Below are 12,783 nucleotides of genomic sequence, written 5' to 3'. Positions count from 1 at the left end.
AAGTAACATAGATGTCATTGTTCTTTAATCTGAAGTTTGTTTGTTTTTGAGACAGGATTTCTCTGCATCCCCTGTCTTAGAACTTGCTTTGTAGACCAGGCTGACCTTGAACTCAGAGACCCTGCCTGCCTCTGCCTCCCTAGTGCTGGGATTAAAGTCGTGGGATACCACTACTCAGCTTAATCTGGAGGTTATAAAACAAATTTGTTTTATTTTAATCAAGTAGTAAACTCATTAGTTATGTTTTACTTTTGTTAACTGGACAAGAAATGAAGCATACATAGTCACTAGCAACTCTGAACCTTGTACCTGTTCCTTCTATAAATACGTACATACATACATACATACATACATACATACATACATACATACATGAATATTCTTAGCTAAGTCAGCAGGCACTTCAGCCTGATTTACAGGTTTCTTTATTTATTGGTATTTATTTTTAAATTAATGCATATGTGTGTGCCTGCATAGTTTATGTGCAGATTCCTGTGAGGGCCTGTGTGCATTGGGACCTCTGGGACTGGAGTTACAGACAGTTGTGAACCACCCAATGTGGGTGCTGAAATGTGAACCTAGGTCCTCTGCAAGAGCGGTAAGCACTCTTAACCACCGAGCCATGTCTCCGGTCCCTCTACTACAAGCCACAGCAGGTTGATGACACAGAGCCCATGAGAAGAACTGACCCCACCCCTGCTGCGACCCTCCATAGGCACACATTACTCAGAGGTTCCGCTCCCATCAGCAAGGAAGAATTCAGCAGCCCGTTTTTGTCTTCCAAGTGGGAAATGGTAACACAGACTGCATCCTCACTCTCGCAACCACAGGGCACAAATGTTTCTTGGGAAGCACAGGTCACAATGTTAGTTCTAACCTCATTCTAACCCTGAAGCCCTGAGGCATGGAACTGTTGGTCTTTGGATATTTGGTCACCAACAACCATGAGTTCTCAGGGACCTAATGCAAAGGGTAAAAAGAGGACCCCCTCCCCAGGCCACGAATGCGTGCTGTTGTGCTAACAAGAGGAATAAAAGCCACCGTTGAATCCTGGCGCTGTTGGAAAGCCGTGGATCACGTGCAGCTCCCATCAGATAATCCCAGCCACCACGCCTCGTCAGAGATTACCTCACATCCTCCCGGCACACAGTTGATGCTCCCTTCCCAGTACTGTTACTGAAAATGTGAGGGAGTCTCAAACGAGACTCACCACACGTTACTGGAGAAATCTGGGTCCCCTCCAGGACTCTCAGTCTTCATAATAAAAGAATTTAAGAATGAATGCAAAAGGTCGCTTGAGGATACTTTAGAAAAACCCCAAGGAGGCAGCTATAAATCTCAGCAGCTGCCCACGGCCCTCCCCCCCTCCCGCCCTGGGGTTTAGGGGGGTTGGAGGTTGGAAGGTGAGAAGATGGAGGGAAAAAAATAAAAAAGAGAAAGAGCCATGCCTTTCTAAAGCTGGCTTGGAGGTCAGCCACTTGGCATGTGGTGGGGAAGAAGCTTTAGAGAAAAAGCAAACAAACAAACAAACAACAAAAGCGCCCGAGAAGGCGCATCTAGGCTCTGGCAGCTTCTGAAGAGAAAGTTACAGTTTTCTGAGAGGCAAGCAGCCCCAAGAGAGCCCCGTGGTGGCTCTGGAGGACTGTGCTGAGGCTGGGAGTTCTTGGTAAGGAAAGTACAGTATCTCATTAAGCGATAATGATCCCTCCTATCGGTTTAGCATGGCCAAAGGGGGTCCTGCTTTCTGGGGGAGAGTCCCTTAGCCAGGTGACTGACTCGCCCAACTAGAATGCCAGGCCCCTGCCAGGCCAGAGATTTCATTCTGTTTACTGAAAGGAGATATCTCTCCCGATTGGCCTCTGACGCCTTCACACACCTGTGGCTCTAAAGGACGTTGGGTGGCAGAAAGCGCCGGTTCACCAGCACTGAACGGGAGTGGAACTGTCTACAACCGGAGATAAAAACCAGCCAGGTAGGGCAGGTACCCCAAAGCAGCAATTCCAAAAATAACCTTGCAGCAGGCCAGGAGCACCAGAACAGAGTTGTGGTTCCCTGGTTGTGGTGGTATTATGTTCCCCAAAATATTGTACACCCTAATAAACTTATCTGGGGTCAGAGAACAGAAAAGCCACTAGATACTTAGGCTAGAAAATGATGGCACTCACGCCTTTAATCTTTGCATTCCAGAGGCAGAAATCCCTCCGGATCTCTGTGAGTTCAAGGCCACATTGGAAACAGCCAGGCATGGTGACTCACGCCTTTAATCCCAGAAAGCGAGCCTTTAATGCCAGGGAGTGAGGGCAGAAAGCAGAAAGTTAAATAAGGTGTGAAGACCAGAAACTAGAAACATTTGGCTGGTTTAGCTTTTAGGCTTCTAGCAGCAGTTCAGCTGAGATTCATTCTGGATGAGGACTCAGAGGCCTCCAGTCTGAGGAAACAGGATCAGCTGAGGAACTGGCAAGGTGAGGAAGCTGTGGCTTGTTCTGCTTCTCTGATTTTCCAGCATTCACCCCAATAACTGGCCTCAGGTTTGATTTTATTAATAAGACCTTCTAAGAGTCATGCTACACCTGGTCTCTTGTGACCTCTTATGCCTACCTGGAAGTGATGTGTGAGGAGGTGACCTACTTAGAGGAGACACCTGGACACCTGTGGCTGGGCCAACTGGACTGACCGGCTCATCCTCCTCCCTAGTTTCTGCCGTAAGTCTTTAAAAAAGCTCCCAGACCGACAACTCAATGGTCCCTCGTCCTGCATCCCTGGGGCCCTGCTCTCTGCCAGCTCTTTCCCTCTTTAGTCCCCACCTACTGATCTGTAACAAACATCTCCTTAAAACTTACCCTCTGTGGTCTGTGAATTTCATTCTTCAAATTAGCGAGACAAGACCCTGAAGGCCACTGACTCAATGAAAGTTTTGCGAATGTGAGCAGCCAGCACCCTAATTCTTGACTTAACACCCATCTGAGGCAAGAGCAAAGGTCTCTACCAAACTCAAAGACACCCCACATTTCCCATGCCAGGACACGCGCATACAGACAGACATAGCACAGAGACGGTCGCGCACCACCGATGCTCATTATTTTTTGAGATTGTGTTTGCAAATGCTCTGCAAACCTTGGATTACTGAGTATCAAGCCTGTTCTGAAGGGAAACACGGGGCGGAATTCCTACGAGTCTCTGGTCATATGTGTCAACCCATCAATGGCTAACCTTGTTTTACTGTGTTTCTAATAAGACATTATTTGCTGTGGATATCACTCTATATAAATAAAACACTGATTGGCCAGTGGCCAGGCAGGAAGTACAGGCGGGACAAGGAGAGAGGAGAATTCCTGGAAGTGGAAGGCTGAGAGGGAGAGACCTGCCAGCCACCGCCATGACAAGCAAGATGTAAGGTACTGGTAAGCCACGAGCCACGTGGCAACTTATAGATTAATAGAAATGGGTTAATTTAAGATAGAAGTAGATAACAAGAAGCCTGCCACGGCCATACAGTTTATAAGTAACATAAGTGTCTGAGTGATTATTTTATACGTGGGTTGTGGGACTGCAGGGCTTGGTGGGACCTGGAGGGAAATTCTCCAGCTACAATTATTTAATATATATCCTTTGTGTACTGACTGTATCTGCAGGGTTTCTTTATTATAAAGCAATGGCCAAGAAAAACTGGCCCTGACCAATGAGCTAATGGGACTGTAAAATTCATGGGATGTGGGTAACCTAGCAGATCAAATCCAGTGCTTCACCATGCTGGGAGACAGCTGCCCTGGTACCCTCACCGTCAGCCCCTAGTCCAGCAACAGTGCTCCTCTCTTCCCCGTCCCTTCCCCCGCCCCCCTTCTTCCCATGCCTTTTGTGTCTGTGTGGTGGTTAGAATAGGTACGTATGGCCCGCATAGACTCCTGTGTTTGAGTGCTTGGCCCATAGGGAGTGGCACCATTAGGAGGTGTGGCTTGTTGGAGGAAGTGTGTCACTGCGGAGGCGGGCTGTGAGGTTTATGAGTTCGAGTCTGGCCAGTGGGACACAGACTGTTTCTGCTGCCTGTGGATCAAGATGTAGAACTCTCAGCTCCTCCTGCACCATGTCTGCCTGCACCCCACCATGATAATGGACTAAACCTCTGAAACTGTTACCTAGCCCCATTATACGAGTTAAAACAGTCATGGTGTCTTTTCACAGCATAGAAACCCTGACTAAGACAGTCTAGTTGGCTGGGTGCTTTGTTGTGGTTTGTCCTGTCTTGTTTTTAGGACAGACCAAGTAGCACCCCAGTCTGGCCTTGTACTTGTGATTCTCCTGCCTTGACCTCTTAAATTCTGCAGATACAGGCTGGGCGGTAGTGGCACACACCTTTCATCCCAGCACTTGGGAGGCAGAGGCAGGTGGATCTCTGTGAGTTCAAGGCCAGCCTGGTCTACAGATTGAGTTCCAGGACAGGCTACACAGAGAAACCCTGTCTCGAAAAAGAAAAAAGAAAAAAAAAAAAAAAACTCTGCAGACACAGGTGCATACCCCCACACCTCCTTACTACGCTTCCTCAACTTGATACTGTCATCTTCTGAACTGAAATCTGGCTGCTCTTCCACATTTTCCACGGCTCTCTCGTCCACAGTAGATGTTGCTTCTGGAGCAGCCTTGCTTCACAGGTTAGCAAACCTCTTCTTTTGTTGTCTGTGCTCGAGTGTTGATTTATTAACACTGAACTTGTGGCCCACAGCACCTGGACTCTAGTCTGTAGGGATGCTTATCTAATATGCATAGTTTTCCATCTAAGGCACATTATAACCTTCTTGCATGTAGCAACATCAGACAGCACTTTAGATGTGTTGGTCGCTGATATTACCAACAAAAAAAAATTGGGGTGGGGGAAGAACAGCATTAAATAGAACGCATTTATACCATGAAACCTAAAAACCAGAAGACCCATAAAAAGCAGGCAGAGCATGAGTGTTTGGGCTGACTTGTGTGTGTTTGTGTGCTACTGTGTGAGTGCCCACGTGTGGCTGCTGGAGGTTGGACTCAAATCTGTATGCCTGCATGGCAAAAACTTCACCATGCGCACTTCCTCCTCAGCTTGGGTGAGGAGCTTTTTGACACTCTGGGGGTCGCTGTGAATGTCCATGAAAGCACTATTAAGGAACTATAAGACCGCTTTAGCAAGCAAAGCCCGCGGATAACGAGAATGCTTCCTGTGAGGTTTCTGACCACCTAGAGGTGGGGGTGATGACTAGGAAGGCGGGGACAGGATATCTTACCTGTGTCAGAGCAATCTGGAGCCAAGACACAGAAGTGAACACACACTTGCTTTAATGGTAGATATTTAAACTGGACTAAAAGAAATGCCTCCGACTGCCATGCCCACCTGTGCAGGAACAGGGGCATGAAGCCCCACCCATCCCGGCCAGGATTTTTCCCCCCTGTGGTCACTGGAGAGACTGTAGATGATGCTGTCCATCTCTCATTGCCTGCCTTCCCTGCACTGATACTAATCCACAGTAACCTCTGTCCCTTTGCTTTAGGACATGCTATTTTCTCTTATTCTCCATTTGATGGGGAGTAAGTGTATAAGTTTATAATTTCATCTAACCAACCTAAGGGAAGGCACTTTCAAAACCAAAACAGTGCCCTTAATGCCCAAAACTACAAAGCACCGTATCTGGGTGCTGCCCGATCCAGGGTGGCTGAGCACTGGCCAAAAGGAGGACATTGACGTGGTCCCCAAGAACACAGCCCAAACAAGCATGGAACAGGCAATTGCCAGGATCGCTGCTCCCTCCTCTGAGCATACAGGTCTGTGAGAGTGCACTCTCTGTGAATCTGAGTGGACCGCAGTGTGGCCAGATGCACCAGAAGAGTCGGTGAGGTAGAGGGCCCTCCCCAATGTGGCTAGGCATCACCCAATCAGGTGAAGGCTCAAACAGTAAAAACAAATGAGGAGGACTTTGCCCTTGCACTTCTCTCACTGCTTGAGCTGGGACAGTTCACGTCTTCTCCTGCTTTGGGCTCGGGTTTCATAACAGCAGCCTCCATCAACCCTTCAGACTTGGGCTGGGCCCCAACACCAGCAACCCTATGTCTTCAGCTTGCACATCATGAATTGTGGGCCTTTTTCAGCTTCCATAACTCCATGAATTAATATAATATAGACCCAAAATGCATACTTATATAATGTCTGACTGTTAATATTGCCTACATAATAACGGCAATGATATATAATTAGTTATATATCATATAAATATACCAAACACACACACACACACACACACACACACACACACACCCCTTTTATTGGTTCTGTCTCTACACAGGTCTGAAATTCAAGAGCATGACCAGCATGCAAGACTGGAGATATGTCGCTTGGCTCATTTGGATAGTGCCATTGAATCCTTCCCTGTCCATGCACTTAGTGCTATAGTGGTAACCATACCATTCTTTCCTGCCTCTGTAACTTGAAACTGACCTGTCCACCCTGGTGGTCACTCATTCCCATGTATTCCTTAAGGTCCTACTCAGCCATTTCTCCCATGACCTTTCCTGATATTCCCCATCATATACACTTGCTTCTTTTTATACTTTTTTTAAAACTTACATTTATTTGCTTATTTAAAGTGAGAGAGTGTGTGTGTATGCTCCTTCACTACTATGCATGTGCATACATGTATACCCCCTGTGGCGGTCAGAACTTGCACAAGTCAGTTCTCTCCTTCCACCATGTGGGTCTCAAGTGCTTTTACCCAAGGTCCTAAAAATCCCTTTATTGTAGGAAACATAACACATTTACCTATGTGTCAATAACTCCCGTTTGATCCCAACGCCAAGGACTTGGACGGTGCTTTCCCTGGCTTCCCCACACTGTGTGGAGCATTTTCTGATGCATCACTCATCTGTATGTCCAAATGAATCAGGCACGTGACCACGCATAAAGATGACAGGTGTCATAAACACACTTATGGAGTGTGTCCGGTCCAAAGGAAACTCCATCTCCCCAAATCCAAAAGGCAGAAGGGACATATGGCTCCTTGTGCTGCCTATTAGCATATCAAAGCCCATACCAGCCTCCAGGCTCCCTCAGTATCACAAGTACATGTTACACATTCAAAGTCCATGCTATTACACTTTTGAAGGCGGGGCTGGGGGTGGGGGGCTGGGAGGGAGCAGGAGGAGGAATGAGAGGGAATCTGTGGTTGGTATGTAAAATGAATAAAACGAATTTCTTTTAATTTAAAAAAAGTCCATGCTACCAGCCTAGTTCTTCTCTCTCTCTCTCTCTCTCTCTCTCTCTCTCTCTCTCTCTCTCTCTCCCTCTCTCTCCCTCTCTCTCCCTCTTCGCCTCCTCTGCTTCTGCTTCTCTCATGGCTAGGTCCAGCCCAGGCTGAGTTCAATCTACTTCTTTCTCTCTCTGCTCTGGACTCTTCCAGATCTCTCTCTCTCTCTCTCTCTCTCTCTCTCTCTCTCTCTCTCTCTCTCTCCCTCCCTCCCTCCCCTCTCTCTCTCTCTCTCTCTCTCTCTCTCTCTCTCTCTCTCTCTCTCTCTCTCTCTCTCTCTCTCTCCTATCTACCTTCTCCTTAACCATACTATGGAGCAGTCATGTTGTCGGTTTATATATAGGAAAACTGCAGAAGACTCTAGAACCAAGAAAATAACTTATATTTTGAGTTTTGATGACTTCAACACAACCCAATAGTGCAAAGACTAGAGAATTAGTTGGTATTCCAAAAAGCTAACTGGGCTGTTTCTAAAATTTTCAAGTACCGAAAACTTGTTTTCAACAAATAGGAGCCTAAAGTTAATTCATTCATTGAGAAATATCCATGGAGGAGTTGGGGATTTAGTTCAGTGGTAGAGTGCTTACCTAGCAAATGCAAGGCCCTGGGTTCAATCCTCAGCTCCAGAAAAAAAAGAAATATTCATGGAAAGCATGTGAGACACCAAACTTAGGTGTTCGGTAATCTTATCAAATTTACTGTCTGTATTAGTTATTTTCACTACTGTGATATGTAGATGGAAGTTTTCCTATGTTCTGCCCAGTCCTGCAGGCACTTGGTCCCTGCACACAGAGGCTTATATTAATTACAGACTGTATAGGCTTCTTGCTAGCTAGCTCTTTCATTTTAAATTAACCCATTTCTATTAGTCTATGTGTTGTCATGTGGCCATAGTGTTAGCGATCTGCTGGCATCTTGTTGCTCCTTGAGCAGCAGGCTAGCATCTCTCCTGACTCTACCTTTCCTCATCTCCATCTTCAGTTTGGATGTACGGCCTAACCTTATTCTGCCTCACCATTGGCCAAACAGCTTTATTTATCAACCAATGAGAGCAACACATATTCACAGAGTACAGAAAGACATCCCACAGCAGTGATAAACACCATGACCAACAATTTGGGAAAGAGGGGATTTATCTGGCTCATACTTCCATGGTAGTGCATTGTCAAGACAAGTCAGGGCAGGAACCTGGAGGCAGGAACTGAAGCAGAAGTCATGGAGAAGAAAACACTGCTTACTGGCTAGCTCCTCATGGCTCACTCATCCTGCTTTGGTACAGCACCCAGGACCACCAGCTCCAGGGTGCCACCGCTCACAGTGGGCTGAGCAATCCCACATCAATCACTGCTCAAGGAAACATCCCCACAGACTTGCCTACAGGCCAATCTGATGGAGGCACATTCTCGGTTGAGTTTCCCTCTTGCCAGATGACCCTCACTTGTGGTAAATTGACAAAAAGTAGAAACTACAATGGAATAAAAATAAATCTAACCGGCACTTTGTCTAATGAGAAAATGGCCAAGAAGCAATAAAAATAACTAATGAGATAAAGACAGAGGAAAGAAACAGGCAGTGCAAAGTTTGGCAGTTACAGACTGGGCAAGCAGGAGGGGGGTGTAGTAGGGACCTAGTCAGCATGTCTGTTACCTCAGTATTCATCCTTCATCACACTGGAGATGCTAAAACTGCATGAAAGGGAGTTGTCATTTAATCAATGTGCTGAGTACCCATCCCTTGTGGGAAAAAGAAAAGGACATACAGCAGCTCAGGGAAATAGCTGCTCTGAAAACTGTCCTTGCCAATGCCAGATGGCTACGTCCTCTGGCCAATCAGAAAGCAGGCTAAGCCATGACGATGTTAGGAGCCTGCCTGCCCCAGACCTTAGCAGGCAATTATTCTGTCTAACGACAAAAGAGCAAGCCCCTGGCTATCTCTCTTTCAGAAGCTAAACCCTCTCAGAACTCTGCTGATGCTTTGGGCGTTCACACACACACATTTCCCACTGACCAGCTTTGATATTTTCATCTCTTACCTGAAACATCGGGAAGTTCCACCTAAGATAACACATGTGACCAGGAAAACGGGGTCTCCTCTTGGGTTCCTAGTCTCGTTAATAAAAGAGCTTAAGAAAGGGTTCAGAAGGAAGCTCAAGAACAATTTAATTAGAATTACCAAACAAAAACACCCCAGTCAGTCCGTAAATCTCAGCACAGCCCGGAGAAGAAAGCCTGTCTTTTTAGCGAGGCAGGCTTGAGAGCTTAAGACCAGCAAGCAGCTACATGGCAAAGGAAGGGAGCGTTGGAGAAAGAGTGAGGAATCCAAAATGTCAAGGCTTTGCCCAGTATTGAGAGAGGGAAGGAGGAAGAGAGGGAGAAGATTACATTTTTTCTGAGTTAGTATTCACACAAGCTCAGACTTAACAGAAACACGCAGTAATTCTGTAAGCAGTCCACTGAGGCCAACTTTCTAGAAAGGAAGAGTACATTATCTCAGCAAAGGGATAATTATTCCTCCCATCGCCTTAGTAAGGCTTAAGGTGTATCGGCTTTCCCAAGCAATGGTCTACACCAGGCAGCTCACCAGCCCCGCTGGATTAAGGGGGAAAGACAATGATATGGTAACAGGATTCGACATTCTGAGAAGAGAAGGTACACCATGTGGGACAGAATTAATGTCTGCTCACAGAGCCCCCACACTGACCTAGTTAATCCCCCCCATCTCAATACTCACAGCCTGCCCTGTCTTAGAACTGACCTCAGGCTATGATTGGTTACCAGCAGTTGGAGGGAAGGGCCCTAAGGAACCCAAGCCCACATGGATCTCAGGCCCAAGAACACCTTGTCTTCAGAATATGAGGTTGACCAGTTCACCTTTGGAGAAGACTGGGTTTCACCTGTTTATCAGAGGGGTGTGGCTCACCTGACACAGATAATCACACAATGGGCCAGCATTGACTCATTTCCCTACATCTGGGTTATCTCACAGGAAACAGCACCACATTGTTTCCTGCAGGCGGGCATGATTGAGGCACCAGTCCCTCCAAAGTCCCTGGGAAGTGGGTGGTGCATATGGGTGTGGCTTGCCTGCTTTCCCTCTTGGGGGTCCCCTATTTTCAGCACGGCTGGACAAGGTTTCTCTGGAGTGTCCCTGTCTTCTGTGGCTCTCTCTTGCTGTGACGAACACTGGGACCAAAAGCAAGTTACAGAGAAAAGGGTTTAATCCATCTTACAGGCTACAGCCCATCATCCAGGGAAGCCAAGGCAGGAATTCAAGGCAGGAGCTGGAAGCAGAAAACACAGAGGGGCTCTGCTCACTGGCTGGCTCCCTCTGCCCTGCTCAGACAGCCGAGGCCCCCTGCCTAGGGACAGGACCTCCCACAGTGAGCTGGGTCCTCTCTACATCAATTAGCAATCAAGAAAATGCCCCACAAACATACCCATGGCCAATCTGTGGAGGCTGTTCTTCTGAGGTCCCCTCTTCCCAGGAGTGACAATCAGCCATCGGTCCCTCTGATCTAGAATGCCTTCCCCATCCCAGTCAGTATCAATCATCCCACCTGCCGAAAAGCTGACTGATGACATTTTAATATGAATGAGCTGCTCCGCTATCTATTTGCATAATTAAGCCTTTTTTCCCTTTGCAGGGAATCAGGGCCTTTGTCTCCTGAGACTTGGGTTTCTGGCATCTGCAGGTAACTAGGAACTATTTTCAGGATGAAGAGAAACCTGAAATTACAGCAAAGCATAAAAGAGCCTCAACCTATAAAGCAAGATGACCTTGTCTTCCATGCTATCTGGGGTGGGTGGGTCGGTTTCTATGCCCCCTACCCTGCCACACCCCAGAACTCCTATTTCCACGGAGGCCTGGAAAAGCTGTACTTTTCCAGAACACTCCAGGACGGAGAGTTTTTGCCTTGATATCAGAAGAGCACTTCCTGGAAGCCTCCTCCCACCCGACCCTTCCTTCTTTTTTTTTTGAGACAGGGTTTCTCTGTGTAGCTTTGCGCCTTTCCTGGAACTCACTTGATAGTCCAGGCTGGCCTCGAACTCACAGAGATCCGCCTGGCTCTGCCTCCCAAGTGCTGGGATTAAAGGCGTGCACCACCACCGCCCGGCGACCCCTCCTTCAAATGTATTAGTTTTATCATCCCTATAAGCACCCAGCAGAAATAACCTATGGGGAGGAGAGATTTTTATTTTTATTTTTGGCTCTAAAGTTTCAGTCCATCATGGCTGGGGCGGGGTGCCTAAGTCATTCACCTCAGGGTGGAGCGGAAGCTGAGCAGGAGGAAGAGGCCAGGATTACACTCAGTTCAAAGGGCACGCCCCGACTTCAGCCAGGACCCACCTTCCGCAGTTCCCCCAGTCCTCAATAGTCCATTCAGTCACCGAGCCCATCAGTGAATTAAATTGTTCATTAGGCTAGCGCCCAGGGAACACAGCCAGAACTCAGAAACACACCCAGAAGTGTTTCACTAGTCCACCAGGTGTTTCTCAGTCCACTCAAGGTCACAATTACGATTAACAAGAGAATGTTACTGATCTCTCCCATCCCTCTTGCCTTAAAGCTGCCCAGACCTCCTCTTTTCACATAGGAGCATCTTGACGCCTTTGCTGTGCGAAGTCCTATCTGCTTAAGGACTTGAGGGGTCTGCTCTGCCTCAGTCCTAGGGACACAACCCTGTCAAGTTGTTTTCGCCAGAGGGAGACCAAGGACATGCCTGTTCCCTGGGCCAACAGGACACCCACCCCCACAGCAACTTGGGGGTGGCACATCCCCAGCTTTCCGTCAGTTTTGAGGAGTTCTGGGATAAACTCTGCAGTATTTATACCCAGCCTCTGTCTAAAGGAATAGAAACACCCAACCAGCTCTGCAGTCTCTCAAAGGCATGCAGGTGTCAGCTGCAGGGCGACCACTTGGAAGGCTGAGAAACTATTTTGATTTTCCCCATGAATCCCAAGGTCTATTAGGGCCCCACCCCTGTCCAGTCCTGGCACACTAGCCGCGGTCCTGGCCTCAGCTTGATGCAAAGCAGACGCCCAGCAGGGGACTTGGACACACACCGGCTCCGGAGGGATTTTAAACAGCAGCTCACCCCACGGGCTCCTGCATGGTGGACCTCACTGGGAAGGGGTGGGGGACCTGCTTTCCCAGGGAAGACAGGAGAACACGCTGTAATTCCGGTTCAAGGATCTGGGAGTGTAAAACAAACAGCGTCTCTAGTTCCCACATTCCAAAGTCAAGACGTTATGCAGAGATTGAAAATAGGCTGTTCAAGGTGACATTGCAGCTCTGCGCCGAGGAAGAGTCTCTGGGGCTAAAAGTTCTGGTCCCGTGGAGGGAAACTGACCACAACCGCACGCACTGAGGCGTCGTTGGATGTATGAGCACATGGCAGACGACCAAATCCATCATCTCCACATCCCTATAATTTAAACATACACGTAATTTATGCATTAATTCAATACCACTCCTGTTGTGTTTTAAAGAATAAATTGAGGCACAGGAAAAAAAAAAA

Source organism: Peromyscus californicus, unplaced genomic scaffold (genome assembly GCF_007827085.1).
Source record: "Peromyscus californicus insignis strain IS unplaced genomic scaffold, ASM782708v3 Scaffold_2__1_contigs__length_46816999, whole genome shotgun sequence".
Taxonomy (NCBI): Eukaryota; Metazoa; Chordata; class Mammalia; order Rodentia; family Cricetidae; genus Peromyscus; species Peromyscus californicus.
The sequence above is the reverse complement of the archived record's forward strand: the minus strand, read 5'-3'. Positions refer to the sequence as shown.